The following is an 18,068-nucleotide window of genomic DNA, read 5'->3' on the forward strand; positions in this document are numbered from 1 at the left end:
CTTCTCTATTTCATGGAAGGTTTCCCTTTCTATCCACTGAAATCTCTGCTTTGCATATGGTAAAAAAGATATACCTATTCAAACTACGAATTTTGACACTATCAAAAAAATCCTAAGCAGTTAAATAACTTTTTTACTATTATACAGAGCTGAATATAAATGTAACTATCTGCCTACCTCTTATCTAAAACACTAAAGATATTGCTTATGCTTTAAACCAATGTTGGCAAGAAGAAAAAAAATAGGCAAAAGTAAATTTCACACAAATGTAATTCATAGCACCAAAGTGTTGGGATTTCTAGCTAAAAATCCATCACTGAACATCTAAATGGGTTGTTGTCATATCTCTGACTTAAAGATTCAAAAAAGAAAACTTACATTACTTTTGCTGTATGGGTCCGATTCTGTCAGCATAAGTAACCTTATCTTGCAATGTCAATGAAATTTCTTTATTTTTAATTTCCCATCCTTTACCTTTAGGAATTCTAACTTATCTAAGCTGCGATAAGTGGTATGAGTAAAGTCATATGATTTTAAGTGTGAAAGTAAGCTGCCAGGTCTCATCTAGCTGAAATCCTGTTATGTACTCAGTAAATGACTGAATATGTTTATCCATTATCAAGATTTGTTGGAAACTTAGGATGAAAGCTGGTGATAAAATAAGATGTGGATTTTTAATAATTTTGCATCACTGAGTTTACACACTTAGTAGTAGCAGGACAAAATATGCAATTATAATTCTTAATGAAACTAATCTATTCAGAAAGAACTAATCTATTTAGAAAGTCTAATATCCATGAGATGACTCACCACCCTGAATATGGTAGATTTCACACTCTAAGGTCATGTGGTTTTCTCAACCTCAGGGGGACTATTCACTCGCTATCCCAAGGAACTTCAGAATGAGGGATAAGTTCAAGAAATGCCATCTTCTGTGAATTAAATTGGTATACTTTATCATACCTTGTGATTGATTGAGCATCAATAGTGTAACCCTTCCTAGAAGGATGGATAGCATTGCACATACTGCTGAGGAAGTCATAAAGAACTTGGTATTAAACCGAAATATGCTGCCACTAGATTTGACAGTCAATGTGAATGATGCAAAACATCAAACAAAAAATGCAGTCTACTTAGCTACACCATTACTTAAATATTGGCTAATACTTTTTGGTAATTCATTAATAAGAGTCTTTAAAAAGTAACTTTAAATAACATTATCCAGAAGAGAAACTTTGCACATATTAAATGTTCAGTATCAATTATCTAGTTTGAAATTTCTTCTTTTGCCATAGGAAATAAAATAATTCAAATTTAAAGCTGTTGGAATCTTAAATTATTCTGAGCCTTGAAAGGAGTGTTGCTATGCGGCTTGAGTCATGTGGCATGCAGCTGCAACTTCTACCTTTTTTTCCCTTTAAATAGCTAAAACCAAGCAGCATCAGAGATAAGACCTCCCGCCCCAGATCACTGTCCCTCTTCATAGAGTAATAATGTCATCTTTCTTGGAATGTAGCAACCTGTAGCCAATCAAATTACTATGACATATGTGCTAGTCTCTTACAAAAAATGTGATCCTGCTAAAAGTTTTCTTTCTCTGCCTATAAAGGTGAAACTTTAACTTCACTTATTCATTTGGAGTCTGTGTCCTCCACGTGCTATCCTCAAGCTCTGCACCCCAATGAAGTCTATATTTAATCATATTTTCTGAATCTCATGATTGAAGTTTGACAGCTGAGAGGAGAAATTCATACAATAAAACAGTTTCATTTAGATGATCTGATTTCCCTTCCACCCACCCACCCCAAATTACACTTGCCAAAGAATCAGTTGGTATTTAACTTGAACCTGTTGATATTCTTATTAAGTAGAATTGTGCCTCAGTCATTTAATATCTTTCTGACTTGAGCATTTCACTTGAGTTTACTCACAGTGATCCAGTTGTTAGATAGCTAGTTGCTTAGAGAAGTGATGTAGTAACATTTTGGCATTTCAAATGTTATATCCAGGATGTGGACTGTGGATTAATGTTGATCAATCCTAGTTAACTTAATTAGCCTATATGATTCTTGCTGTGTTATGTATTCTTTTGCTGTTACATTTACCTCTCACCTTCTCACCTATTATTCAATAATTTTTGCATCATTACCTATTAAATAAATGAGACTGCTAATTTTTGTGAGAAACAGAAAATTCTGTGATTCTTGTAATTTGTATGAGTTTCATAGTATGTCTATACTAATTGTCTCATTTTACTAGAATTAATTCAATGAGATGCAAAGAATATTTATAATCAATTTTTACTGTAAATTATCCAAAGTCACATCAGTAGTTAGTAATAAAGCTGAGCAAAAAAAGCCCACACAAAACACCTTGTCTTTATTTTTTACTACATATGTACAGAAATAACAACAATATATCCTAGAATGTATTTGAAGACCTAACATCCTTACAGAAAAAAAAGTTACAAGTTAAATAATAACTTTTAAAAATATTTTGAAATGTTATTAAGCATGCTTTTAGGTAATAGTAACCTGTACTTACATAACATAATTAAGCAAAAATTACTTGTTCTTATAGGGTTAAAAATACCACCCACCTCATGTTCCCGTGCCATTTAACGCTCCATCATTTGTGGAGTTACCCGAGTTGTTCTAAATTTTATCTGGATTAAATAACTCATTCACTGCAGACTTATGTTGTCCTGGTACCCGTAGATTCCAAGTGACAAGGTAGAACACTTCACTCTTACCATTACTACCATTGCTGGCTGTAGATGCTGGCTTTCTACAAAAGAGAAGTGCTTTCCTTAGCAAGAGAATTCATGCTGCTGGCTTGGTTTTTGCTACCTCATGCCACCTTGGCTAGTACTTCTCTTCTCTTCTCAATTATAAACTGCTCACATGGAGATAAACTACACAGGAAGCTGTGATGATTCTGCCACTGCCAACCTCATCTCTGCACATGCTCCCCTCCCCCATGCAAAAGCCCAAACTTCTTCATTCTTTTCCTTCTACTGTTGGTGTTTCTACGGAGTTTCTTCACAAGAAACTTACGTTCTTCTCTTACAGATTCCCCACTGGCCATCTGCCCCCAATTAAAGATACTTGAATAAAATCTTATATATATTTTTGGTTTACAACATATAATTTAGGTATAATACTCACACCGACACACACACACACACACCCCAGAAAAATACTACCAACCCAACAATACAATACGACCAATACAAACAATGCTGAAAATAAATAATACTTAGTGTCAATGAATGATTTAAATAGAAAAGACCATGAGGTCAAAAGAAAAAGATAGTCAATATAATCTGGAATAAAAAGCAGAAGGTTATGGAGAAGGTGAGACTTCCCTTTAGCATTGAAAAAAGTCAGGGGTATATGAAAATGTGGGAAAGGAATAAAAATGCCATCTTGGAAAGAATAGTGAATGTAATAGAGCAGTGATTTAGAACGTGGATTATTTTGACTAGGATATGTTTTTAAATAATTATATTCAGATACACTTTGCATGGTAAATGGACTAGTCTGAATGAATCAGAGTCTGTATGACAGATAATTGAATGGTAAGTTTGGAAATTTAAAATAGTGACATATTCTGAAGTAATTAAATGCTAGTGTGAGGATTTGCTGACTACTCCAGTCAGGTATTGGAGAAACAAGATGAAAAAGGCATGCCCTTGAATATTTTAAGTTTAATGGAAAAGAGAAGTGTATTGAGAAATAAAAGTAAACTGCTATAGGAGAAGAGGGGAATTAGCGTGCGGCATGAGGATAATTTCGTTGAATAAGTAGAAATTAACTAGACAGAAGAAAGATGATAGGACATTGTAGGCAGAGAGAGCCTCTTCTGTGTGGATAATAAAAATAGCAGCAGGCAAATTAAGTAGTGAAGAATTACCAATATTCTAAAATCTTGAAGAAGATCTATGTAAAAAAGCAGAATGAGAACTGATAGAAGCTAATTTTCTCTTTTACAATTTTTACAAAAAGTTCACTCTCATATAACTGAATTCTTTCCCAGCATTTGTTTATATGCATTTGGCAATCTCCACCCACTTTAATTAGGTAACATTTGTCTTCACTCCTATGTAGGCTTTTATTTGAACACATAGCATGCAAAGAAAATTTAAACTGTGCAACTGAAGGTCAAAAAACTAATGCCAAAGCAAGCAGTTTATATTCAGCTTCTAAGTTATCAAACACTCTGGAAGCAAGAAAAGTGCAAAGTGTAATAATTGCTCAACTATTGGATCCTTCTAACCACTCACTGATATAAATATTTCAGTTATTTTGTCCCCTTTCCGTATTTCCACATTGACTGGAAGGATAAGAATATGAAAGAGAAATAGGGTTGGAATGGTGTAGTCTGACGTCTGAACTCCTCATATTATAGTCTCTATTCTAAGCAGCAGGCTTGTAAAATAAGTCTGATAACAAAGAGTAGTTGAAAGACCAATTCCAGTCTTTATTTACTCCAATCTCCAGACTGCATATTGCTCCAATCTTTCGTTCATTCCCTGTGGCTTAGCTCTTTCTTATGTAAGGCAAGTATAGTCTTTGGCTTTTCTCTTTTTACTTGTGCCCTCATCCATCCTTGATTCAGAAGTCAAATGTTTGTTATGATTGGAAGAGAATGAAAAACTATAATTACTTAAAATTTAATAACTTTTACCTTTTTATATAAATAACAAAGAAACTTTGTATTGGATACAAACTATTAACATTCTTCTAACCATATAACCTACAATGATTAAGGATATGAAATATATATACTATCCACCTTTATCCTTGGGGGATACACTGCAGACTTCCAGTGAGTACCTGAAACCATGTATAGTATTGAACCCTATTTATATTGTTTTTCATGTGATAGCTGAGAGGCTACTATGTGACAAATGAATGGGTAGTATACACAGTACAGAAATGCTAGAAAAAAAGATAATTTATTTCCTAAGTGGGATGGAGCCAGATGGGGTGATGATTTGATTTGGCTTTGTGTCCCCACCCAAATCTCATCTCGAATTGTAATAATCCCTGCATGTCATGAGAAGGACCTGGTTGGAGGTAATTGAATCATGGGTGCAGTTTCCCCCATGCTGTTCTTGTGATAGTGAGTTCTCATAAGATTTTTCGTAAGTGTCTGGCATTTCTCCTGCTGGCACTTGTTCTCTCTCCTGCCAGCCTGTGAAGAGGTGGCTTCAGCCATGATCCTAAGTTTCCTGAGGCCTCCCCAGCCATGTGGAACCGTGAATCAATTAAACCTCTTTCCTTTATAAATTACCCAGTCTCAGGCAGTTCTTTATAGCCATATGAAAATGGACGAATACAGGTGAGATATTGTCATGCTACTCAGAATGACATGCAGTTTAAAAATCATGGGATGTATATTTCTGAAAATTTTCACTCACTATTGTTGAACTATGGTAACTAAAACTGTGGCAAGTAATGCCATGGATAAGTGGGGACTACAGTAGTCATATGTTTGTTATCTTGTAAGCATAGGCAATTATGTATAAATCTCTGAGCCTAAAATATTTTAATTGTATTATGGAAATAGACTAATCTACCTCATGAATGATACAAAGGTTTATATGAAAACATATAAAATCTCTCTATATATATATAGAGAGAGAAATTTATACATATGTGTGTATGTGCTTGCGTATATATAGTAATGATATGAATACTATCTTCTATTTGTAGATAATACACTGTATCTGTCTGGATCTTCTAGAAAGCAGATGCCTACACTAAAATGGAAGTGTAAAATATTTATTGGGGATGGCATGGTGAAAGATAGAGGAAAGGGAGCAGACATACAGCACGAAGAACCTAAGGACCACTACTCAAGTTTGACATATGTGAAAGGAGAGGCAGAAGTGAGGCAGATTGGGTAAGAAGCACCTTTGACTGCAGAGCAGATCTGAGAATGTCCCAGAGAGCTGAAAGGGCAAAGCCCAAAGATTCTTTCATAGAAGAGTCCAAATTTGGAAAAAAGTAGCCAGGTCATAGAAAACCATCCTTCTCAGTCTGGCAGGTACTGTTCTGAAAGAGCAAGACTTTTGCTACAACATTGCAGTGGATCCTGCAGGTGCTTCAGCTGGAGCCTCTCAGCTAACTATATTTCTTGCAGAAGTAGAATGCACCTCCGTGACTGCCACTTACATGAAGAAAGAAGTCAACAATTACAAGTTGCAATAAGTCAACAATTACAAGGCCCTCCCATATTATCATTAATAGAAAATATTCAAAACCTTTCAGTTCTATGGAACATTTTTAAAGCATGGCCGATATTTAATAAAATATTCTTAAATTTTCTTCTTTTGCTCAGCATCTAGGGAAAGATTGTCAGAACTGTGCGAACACACATCTGCTTAAGTTTCTCATTCAATTGCATGATAGACTTCAACTACGGATTCTGTGATCAGGTCACAATTCAGTTGAGATCCATTTTAAATTTCCTTTTAATAAAACATTCCACATTTTTGTATAATAAAATGGTGTATTCAGAAAAGACCTGTGTCCTACATATGCTAAAATTTTATGTAACACACACACTCACACAGGTTTAATGTGATGCTTCTTGTAAATTTCACTGAATTGTAATTCATCACTAGAGATTAAAATAACAGGGGGCAACAAGTTACTTCTCAGCTGCTACTAAAGGGTATAAACCACTTGGCAATTAACATTGGCCTACAGAGATAGAAAAACCCTTTTGACCTTGGAGAGAAGAAAGGGAATGAAGAGAATTGCTGATTCATGAAGGAAAACCTTCCTGAAGTGTTGAGTGCTCAGGTTAAACTTCCCTCGTAGGCAGCACTAATTTGGTTGACAGATACCAAGCCGTAGTTAATCTAAGCTGACATTGACCTTGCTGGCATTACCTGCAAAATCCCTTCATACAAATTTTCCTCAAATAGTTATTCCAATGTATTTATACACAGAAAAAGTGTCCATCAACACAGCCAAGGATTTTAAATTTTCCTCCAGCTAATATTTACCAATCTTTTGTTACTGAGGAGAGGGAAATACAGCTAGGCTTTGACAATTTGTGGCTTTTATATTGTAGGCAGTAATTTGTGGTTCAATGCAAGACCATACATTGATTATATGGGAGCTTTTTTATAATACTGTAAGTTGTTGATGACTGATAGAGAACAAAATAATTATTGTATGTAGACATGCAAATCAATTATGCCTAGTGGAAGAATAATTTATTCCTCCCTGTGACAGAGGGTGGGGGTTGTCAGGGTAACAGGGGAACAATTTTGCCACACATTTGTACATTCATGTCAGTATTTCTAATCTAAAAATATGTCTGTTGTTGGTATTTTTTTGAAATGGCTATAACATTTCAAAAAAATGAAATCAATCATTTCATCAATGTGAAATCAAATCAATGACAGCCTTGTTCTTTTATTGATTCTTTAAACAAAATCTTTAACATGTGTTTAGTTTATATCTTCATAAGTAAAAATATTATTTTTTAAGAAATTGAAAAATATGCATAGTTTAATATCAAATATTAATAAATATCCCTTATTTTTTTGAATAGTTTTCTTGAAAATCACAATTTTAAATCTCAAGGTTGCTTACATTTAATTCACTTTCATTTATTTACCTAATTTGTTAACAGAACATCTAATGTCTTCCAGACTCTGTGCAGATGCACCAGGGATTCACTGATAATGAAACTGTGTGACACTATTTCTGCTACTATGAAGGTAAGATTCTTGTGTGTTAAAAATGTATTATAAACACATAAATTACAATGCAACAGGGTAAATGTTATAAAATAGTAATAGATAAAAAGTTTTAAAAGGAGAAGAAAATGTAATGAAACAGTTAATTCACTTTTGGGTCTTTGGAAAAGTTCTAAAATATGAGGTGATACTTAAAATGGGTTTTAAAAAAGAGTAATTGACTGTGAAGGGTGGCAAAAATGGGCCACCCAAAAAGATACCACTTTGGCATAAGGATTATTTTGAGCTGAAGGCAACTAGGAAGGAGCAAATACAAGAAAACTTCTGTCATTTTTCTATTTGCCTAAAAGTAGAAAAAAAAATTGCAAAAGTGTCCCACTTCCTCTTTCTTCAAAGAAGGACAAAAGTTAATTACCAGAGACAACTTTAGACCCTTAATAGCTTGCAAACAGCACTAGAAGAACCTACATAACATTTCATTAATTAGCCTTTATCTAACACTAGTTTTCCATACATATTTGCTTTCCTACAATTTGCTGTCCCTAGAGACTCAAAATACTTTCTTTGTCTTGTCATTTCTCTAAAAATTTGTTGTTCCTTATTGAAAATGCCATATAAGTCGGAGTTCTAAGCCACCTCTATCAGTTACATTTCTGGGTACTCCTCTATCAGTTACATTACATGCATCATACACATATTGATACAATTGCTTGTTTTTCTCTTGTTAGTTTTTGTTACAGAGGGCCTACTCAAGAACTCAGGACAATAGAGAATGTCAGAAAGATGAGAGGGCATTGCAGACGTGGTGCATACGTTTAGAACACTTTATCAAGAATTTTAACAACTACAACCAAATGTCATGAAAAAACAGCAGTAATTGAAATAGATTGGCCCAGCATTATTTTTCTCACTTGATAGATTTAGACCTTACAGCACAGAGGTTAACTGAATTGCATGAGATCACACAGCTAGATGGTAAAAGGGTGAAAACTAAAGTTTTACAACTTCTATTTGTTTCTTCAAAGAAATCATGAGGTTCACAGGGCATGGGAAATCAGAGGAAACACTGATGGAAAATTCAAAGCATAAAAACATAAGAATAATTATAGAGCTAGGCAATCACTTGGTGTATTTGTTTGCTAGGTCTGCCAGGATTGCCATAACAAAATATTGTAACCATAAGAGGTTCACTGTCTGATCCACACTGCAAGTCAATATACCAAGAGACCAGCTTGCAGCAGAGAAAGAGGTTTAATCATAGGATCACTGAACAAGGAGATGGGAGGAAACCTTGAATCCATCTCCCTGAGGAGTCTGCGGCTAAATCTTTTAAGCATTTTGGAGTGGACCTAAATGTGAAGATCACGATTGAAAAGTGCATCTCCCTCCCTGTCAATGGACAGGGAGATGAAGGTGCTGTATTCCCATGTCCAACCAATTTCTCTGTGGGAGTCTCCAAACTGATTGGTGTCAGCTGCTTTGCTGGAATTTGGTGTCTGAAAAACATCTTAGGCAATCCTTAAACAAAAGCTTTATGATTCTATTGTCAAAGAGCCAGTCTATAAGAACAACGGGGATGAAAATCAATTTTTAAACCGTTTTATAAACCCTAATATAAAAAATCCTACCTATAGGAATAATGGAGATACAAATGGTCAGTATCTAGTGCTTTTACATGGCTTTTACAACAAGGAAGTGGGTCAAAGTACAGCCTGAATAATGCTTAATTATAACTATATTTCTGTGCAGAACCTGGCATGCAATTCTTGTCAGCTCTGTGGGAATAGTTTTAGTACTTCAGACTAGGTGACATAAGTAAAAGAAAGAAATTTTCTCACTGTTCAGACGATTGGAAATCCAAGATCAGGGTGCCAGCAGAGTTGATTTTATTCAGACTCCTCTCAACTTGGAGGCCTTCTCTTTCTTCTCCTGAATTTTTCTCTATGCTCAAATATCTTTAGTGTCTCTTTGTGTGTGCTACTTTATTATTTCAATCTTCCAAAATGGATATGTTAAAGCTCTAACACATTCTTCTGTGCTTGGTTTCCATTTCTTCCATGCTTCATTTGTTTACGCAGCATGAAAATGAGAATTAAATTAATTAAGTAGAAAAATGGTAAAATAATAATTGGAAAGTCTAAGCTGGGCATGATGGTTTAAATCTCTAACCTCAGCTACTCGAGAGCCTGAGGCAGGAAAATCACTTGAGTCCAGGAGTTGGAGACTGCAATGAGCTATGATTGAACCACTGTCTGGGTGACAGAACAAAACCCCATCTCTGTCTAATAATAATATTTTTTTTTAAAAGTCAACTCCTGGGAAATAGGATACTATGCAGTTATATTTGTTCTCGATGGAGGGACTCACAAATGCCAGAAAATTCAAATATTTCCAGGTTGGACATCCTGGAACATAATCCATCCTATACATTCCCAAGATGCTGTAAAGAATTACTCAGCCAGAAGTAACAAAGAGTGAGGGTAATAAATATAAGCAACCTTTTTTTTAATTTGTGAAATTTTAGTCATGTAAGTGAAAAACAATAAAGTTGAATACAGAAAAATCAGATCTGTTTTAAACTTTCTGAAGAACAATCTACATATGGCACTTCGTTAATAAAATGTTATGCTACTAAAGCTACTCAAACTTTGCATTCCTTAAATCTACAAACAGACTTTTTCCTTAAAAATAATTAACTGTTCTTCTCTAAAGTCATTATGACCAAAGAAATGCTTGTTTTCAAGCATTGTCAAGCTAACCACTCAAGGAAACTTAAAATTCATACTTAGAATTTGTTTTCAGCAATATGAAAAAATAATGCTGTTTACTACAAACCTGTACTTAGGAAGGGACCATCAGGGAGAATGTTAGATCCATACAACATAATAAAATAATAATTTGTATACCATTGCTTTATGAAGATTGTAGTCATTTCAAGATTTCTGTTGCTTGTCTGTATGTATTTATTACGACCAAAACCTATTTGATTAACATTATAAATAATTTTGAGTTGGGAATCTTAAGATTTGTGTAAACAATATACATTTTTACTATAAACCATAAAGTAAATTGTTCAATTGTGTTCTTATACCTACTGACCAAGGATATAATAAAGTAATTTAAGTGATATAAATCCTATTTAAACTTTCAATAAATATTCCTTGGATACCAGGGACATAGAGAACACATTGTGGGACACAAGGTGTAGCACACGAAACGAAATAAAATTTCATCCTTCAGGAGCTTGAAATTTGTATAGAGAACATATAAATAAACAAACAAATAAATATGTAAAGTTCTAATTCTGGATAAATATCAAAGAATGTCATTTTATTTCATTTTTTCTATTAAAGTGCAAAAGTTGCCACAAGAATTTTTTTTTTTTTTAATGAGAAACATTCGTCTTTTGGAATAAACCTTCACCCACAGTGGTAAAGGAGGATACCAAGAAGCTTGTCTGACAGATATTTTGAATTTGGAAACAAAGACAGAATTTTGAGCAACAATACATACTTTCACAGAACTCAGTAAGAAAGTCTCCTTCCCCAAAAGTAAGTTACACAGTGCTGAATGGGCTGGTCAGTGGGCCTGTGATTAGGGTAACTAAATCTAGCAACATGGGTGAGGTGTGGTAATAGGGATACTCAGTTTGTTCTATATACTCCTATAGATACTCTATTTGATTCCAAAAAGAACAACAAAATGTAATTATACTGAAGAAGCTACATTATTCTCAGTCTGTAACCAAGACCATGGTACATCCTTCTGCACCTTCTATCAGAGGTAAGTGACAAAAATAAAGCAGAATAAAGGAAAACAGGAAATAGCAAATACCAGATAATAGTCATAACAACCTTTGATATAATGGGGATTAGAGTGAGCCACTTCAACCTCACCAATACTAAAAACAGAGGTAAAAAATCTCCCAGGGCAATCTCACAGATTTGATGAGAACGTGTTTAAGACCACAAAGTTGAAGCAAAAGTACAGTTCTTTCCCTTGGCATACTTCATGATGCAGGAAAAACACACAATAGCTATAACCATTAGAAAATCATTCATAAGACCGATTTACTGATCAAGGTAAAAGAGTGGGAGGGGAGAGGGGTGAAATATGCAGGTAGAAGCGATATAAAGATGAATTATTTTTGAAAATACAGGAATGTTTTAGAAAATGTTTTCTTCATTTACCAGAAATCATAAATATACCAGGAGTTCTCTTTTAAAGACAGTGAGATTAAAAAAAAAGAAAGAAAAGTAAGAAAAGAGGAAAGAAATTTCAAAGTGTTGATGCTAGAGTACAACACGGAAAATATAAGTTAACTGTGAGATGGGTAGAGCTCAGGAAAGAAATGTAAGAGTAAACAATAAAATTTTACCTCAGCTTCTGGGTTGCTGAAGACGTGGAAGTCCTAGAGGGTGGTGTGCCCAGAGAAGGCAGGGATGCTTCTTGCTCACCCCCAAGCCCCTTGTCCCATACTTTGCCCTCTGCATCTATTCATCTGTATTCTACATCTGTATTCATCTGTATTCTTCATAATAACCTTCATAATAAGCTGGTAAACGTAAGCCCTAGCATGATACCTAGTTGTGATCTGAACCCAAAGTCACAGCTGACCTCACACAGGGCAGTGCCTCTCATCTTCCTCATTTGTCACTGCCAGCACTTTTCAATTTGTCTTGCCCACCCAGCAGCTCTCATCAGTTGAAAGAAAAACTCCTGATTCCTGCCCCTAGGGAGCTTTTGCTGTTTAAGCAGTTCTTATTATCTGGAGTTGGGCATAGTGTGGGATTGGGGATAGGGTGCTTCATAATCCACAGGCTACTGTAACTCATTAGTAATGGGCATAGATCTGGCTGCAGGAGGAGGTACAAGTTAACCCAATTAGAGGGAAGATTATCTGAATCTTAAAAATTCAGTTCCCCTGCCTCATTATAAGGTTTTTCTTTAAAATGATGAAGTTTTTTTCTTTCTTTTTATTTTTTTTTGTAAGAACGTAAAATGTAAGGATAGTAAAGGGGCAGAAAATAACACCAACTGTCTGCATGTAGACAAAAAAGAAAAAGGAAATGACCCATTTAGTTGTCTTGTTTGATTTTAAAATATTTAATAGTAAATAACGCAACCCATAACAAGACACATAATGAAATAAAATAAAACAAAATTTGACTGTGGTGAAATCTTCTTTAGAAGTAACAAATGAATAAAATCAAAAACACATTGAACAACATGATCGTGAATCCAATCAATTTTGTTGTCTGAAGAAAAAAACCATACAAACTGAAAATAAAACAAATTTCAAGATACAATAAAATAAAATATTTCTGCAGTAAAGAAAGACTTGAATCCACTGAAGGAGCACAGTGTGCTCTTGAAAAATATGCTACAAATCTTCAACACTTCAGAATGAGATAGCTTAATGTAGGATCAAGAACATACAAAGGGAAAACAACAAGCTGGTTTTACTGAGTGCCATTCAATGTCCTGAAGAGTGAAAAGTATCCAGAATGCTCTGAAAAAAAAAATGTGGATTAAGTCAAATTGTTCTCTTTATAAAGGCAAAAGAAGCATTACTAAACATCAGGAAACGTAATGCCATTTTGGCACATTGTCTTCATAACAAATTCAAATAATTCCTAATTTTCATAGTAAGACATATTTGATAAACAAGGTATTGGTATTTGTCATGTAACGACAGGAAATGAAATGTGCCATTTTTATGACAAATTCTTCAGTGTAGAAGGATATCCTGACAGATCAGATATTAATTTTAACCAGATATTGATATAGGGTATTATGCTTCCCTAACAGCAATTGGGTATGAGCTTAAGATCAGAAGCTGTTGGCCCTAGGATAAAGATCCTTCTGCTCTCTCCTCCACTCATGATCTAAGGCTTCTATAGACAAACCTTCGATTTTACCCAGTGCTGATGTGTTTAGGTATCCAAACGTGGTTTAACAAAAGTTGGCCTATCTTATCTACCTTGTGTTAGCTGGCTGAAAATATCTTGCTGAACGAATGCCTCAGAGAAGTGAAGATCAATCTCTGCTGCCCCCTTAAAAAGCCATGTTTAGACAGGACATTTGTCTATGTTTTTAACAGTTTAGCATGTAGCAAATGGGTAAGTGCAGATTCTCAAATACAGCCATTTTACCTCCCCTGGCACATGGTATATTTCCATGCTTGCCTTAGATGTTCTAGGCTTCAGTCATTTATCTGCACCATCACAATTTGCTTTTTGCCTTCTCAAAATATCTGTCAACACTTCTATAAGTTCCTAACACAAAAGATAAAAGAAATCTCCCTGAGATGGGAAGTCACACTTGGCAAGACAGTAGTACTCAGTTGTTTGGTGAAACAATAGTCGCGATGTTGCTGTGAAAGCATTTTGGAGATGTGTATAACATTTATAATCAGTTGACTTTAAGTAAAGATTTCCTCCCACCTTTTAACTGGAGTAATTCAGCTCCTAGGTTTCTAGCATGAAATTGTCGGGACAAGGGGGAACAGGCTTCCCTTCTAAAAATATGTAGAAGACTGTGCTAAACACAGAAGATAGAAGATAAAACATGGATCTACCTAATTCACAGAAGGCAAGTGTTGAGGACTGTACGATTATGATTATAATAAGGAAAACCAGTTCCTTTACAAATCTGCTATAATCATGAAAATTCCATCATGAGCATTAGCCATCATCATTGAAAATATTCTTGACTTCCTTGTGCTTGAATCTATTTTTTCTCATTCCTATATCTTGACTTCAGGACTCTGCATACTCATGCCTCCATACCTACTTCCAAAATTTGCAAAAGCCACTAATTAGCTATTTTGAATATTCACTCTATTATAACCTACTACATACATGTTCCACCTCCTTTTATGCATTGTAGATATGATATGTTTGAAAGGTTCTCTGTTCTAGCCCTTCAGGAACAGTGGTATAAACCTGTTCAGACACCTTAAACATTTTAGTTTTTTAAAAGTAAATAAAGAGAGATACGCATTTTAAATTATACACATTTCTCCGTTTGTTAGGAGACTATCCATAGGTTTGGAGCATAAGTGCAACTATCTCAACTACTTGAATTTATTTTTAGTTATATATTTCCCTTCAGATGATTCCCCTAAGATAAAGCTTAACAAATTGATACTGTAGTTGTCATAAATTTTTAATAGCAGAACATAGTCATTTTTCTCTCTTTTTTGAATTCATTACAAATCTTGTTATTTGAAGTAAAGTGGTTATTTGAAACTGCTATCAGAAAGAAACATAAAAACTATCTTGCCTTTTCCTGCATCATCATTTTTTCTTTCGAGTATGTCAGAAAATACTAATTTCTCCAAAATTGTTAAGTACCATAAACCCATCTATTGTTCTTCAGTTTACTTTTTTTCATTTCATATTTTTTTCTTAATTTATACTTCTTAGGTTGGCAGACATAGAAAAGACTGCACATATATTTATTATATTATTACTTTATTTTTACAAATTCCAGTGTAGTTGATTAACTTGCCAACAAAACCCATAGTTAGTTAAAAAAAAAAAAAAAAAAAGTCTTTCAATTCTAACTCTCCAGTGGAATATAGTGCATGCTGCTTCCAGTTGCATATCGTAATATCCCAACAATATTAATTTGGCAGCTTTCCAAACGAAGAATTACTCCAGATCTTTCTTTGGACTCTGGCTGCCAGAATTCTGTCTACCCCACACTGTACATCGATTATGTGCACTGATCATTATTGCCTTTTTCCCATTTGATTGTGTGAAGCATTTCATTCTCTCTGCTGTTATAACTAATCTATCCATGCTTTGTAGAACCAGATGGTAGGCATCCACAGCCAGTCCTAGTTAATCCGTAAAAGTTCACCATGCGTACTCTGTATTTAGAAGCATTTGGAAGAGTTTAGATCAAGTATTCAACATCGTAGAACATCACACATAGCAGTCTTCAGTGTAAAACCAAATCTGCTGATCAAGAGATTACATTTATCACCAGAAATTCATACTGATTTGGCATTTTGAGATTTAAAATCTAATCTACAGAATTCCAGTGGATACAATTCTAGATGCCTAAATACAAATTATATAAAAATAAAGAAACTGTATAGTGCTGGAAAGAGTCCCTGCCTAGATATCAAATATGTCCCCAATGGCCCTATGACACCACAGAATGTATCTCCCTTATTAACAATTAATGCTTAGTTTAGATGCCACTTTATTTCCTATTTGCCTTGTTTGCTATTTCAGCTCTCCATTTATCGTATCCCAATGTTGATGATGCTGAAATTTAGACATCCCTGTTGACGTTTGCCAAAGTTTCTGCTATTGCTGCTGCTGACTACAAAAAACATTAAATGCAGTAACTTTTAATAGACTGATGCCACCCATGGTCTTTGTGGTAGCCTATGAACAAGGTTACCTTTGGCTACCATGTGGCCAGAATGACACAGTAAGACATAAAGTATATGTGTATAAAATATAAGTATGTAACTATGTTGCAGAAATAAATTCTATATGATGTCAGAAAGAGTTTTTTTTCCTCTCCCCAGAAAAAGTCGGAAGTTCTAGATTACAGAGAATATCCAAGCATGAAGCCCAGGGAGGAGAAAAGTGCAGGAATATATCAGAACACTAAGAATGAGACCAAAGGTAGAAGGAAAATCAGGACAGCACAGTGTCTTTTAAATGAAGTGAAGTGTGTTTTTCAAGAATGGGTAACAATTATTAAATATATCAAAACACTAACTAATAAATATTGAAAAAACTTCTTTTTATAAAATAGTGGAGATAAAAATAACTGGATTATTTCCAAGTGAGAATAGGGGGAAAGGAATTGGCAACAATTAGTATAGTCAGCATTTAATAACATTTTACAGTATAGAAGAGTAAAGGTGACAACAGGAGAGGGTTATGAAGTCAAAAAGTAATTTTTTTAAAATTAGAATGTGAGGCACGTTAGTATTTTGATGAGGCTGACTTAATAAGGTGAGAAAAAAATTGATAAAGGAGACGATCAGACAGGTTGCTGCATTAATGTCTTTAGTTAGGTGAAAGGAGTTTGGATCTAGGGCTCAAATGGAAAGGCTGGCCTTAGAAGGGTGCCAGACACTTCTTCTGTAAGAAAAGAAGAAAAGGCAGAGGAAATAGTCATGGATACAAATAGCTGAGCTGATTTGGTTAAAGGTGATCATAAAATGCTATGGTTATTGCTTCTATTTTCTGGATCAAATAGGAAACAACATGATAGACTGAGACTGAGGATAGATGGAAGTTATGAGGAGAGAAGAACAAGTATGAAATAAGCATGTATACTTGAGGGAGACAGAGTGGGTTAGAGAAATGCAGTGTGAAATTTGGCTATTGAGGCTGGAGATCTGTTGTCCCCATATTATTATTTTCTTCAAGCACTGCAACGAATGCTTGAGTGGGATCAGAGGATCATTAAAGTCAGGACTAAATATAAAGAGTGAGTAAGTTGGAAAGATGGCTAGTGGTGTCTGCAGAGTAAGGTCATTGAAATCGAGAATAGAAGAGTTTGCAGTAATTGGCCATGGCAGGATTATTGTTGTGACCAAAGGAGACAGAATTCACGACATTACTTCTGGAGGAGTAGTCAAGAAATTAAGGTTCAGGTTTGGAGTGAATCACACACAGAGTTTGAATTAACAAAGAATTCTATCTTTTTTCTTTGACATTATAATAATCTGGGTAATCAACATCATTCTTTGAACAGACTATTTGAAATTGTTTCCTATTTTTAATCCAATTTCACTTCCTCTCAGTCTATTTCTTGTAATACATGCATGATTTTCCCCTTTTTACTGAGATGCAGATATAAGCTACAGCCATTTCTGCAGGTGCACCCTCCACAGCCCAATTCTCTCATTGCCATATCTGGGATTACTAAAATTAGAGTAAGATTCCCCAATCAGTCTGGGAGGATGCTTTGAATCATAGCTGGCAGAAGCCTCAGAAGTGTTGACTGCTCAGATGTCTCTCTGATTTTGAATGATGAAATCCAGCCCTATACCCATGCTCCTGCAAAGACTACCTCAACAGAACTGAGTTACTCTCTATTGATATCTAGAGAAACAATAACAGCATACATGGTGCATCAAACTAGAAGGGGGTGGTGTCCAATGAATTGTTTCTTGTGATCTTTCCACTCTTGATGAGTTTATTTTTCCTTTTGCAGACCAGAGTTTTTAGGTCCTAAAGAGACAATATATTTAGGATACAGATTCGTGCCCAGAAGCCCCAAAGGTGCAGGTTGGTTTTGGCACAGCCCCCAAAACTGAGTATGTGACTTAATGCTTGATGAGTGATTGATTGCCAAATATCAA

This window comes from Symphalangus syndactylus, chromosome 15 (genome assembly GCF_028878055.3).
Source record: "Symphalangus syndactylus isolate Jambi chromosome 15, NHGRI_mSymSyn1-v2.1_pri, whole genome shotgun sequence".
Lineage (NCBI taxonomy): Eukaryota > Metazoa > Chordata > Mammalia > Primates > Hylobatidae > Symphalangus > Symphalangus syndactylus.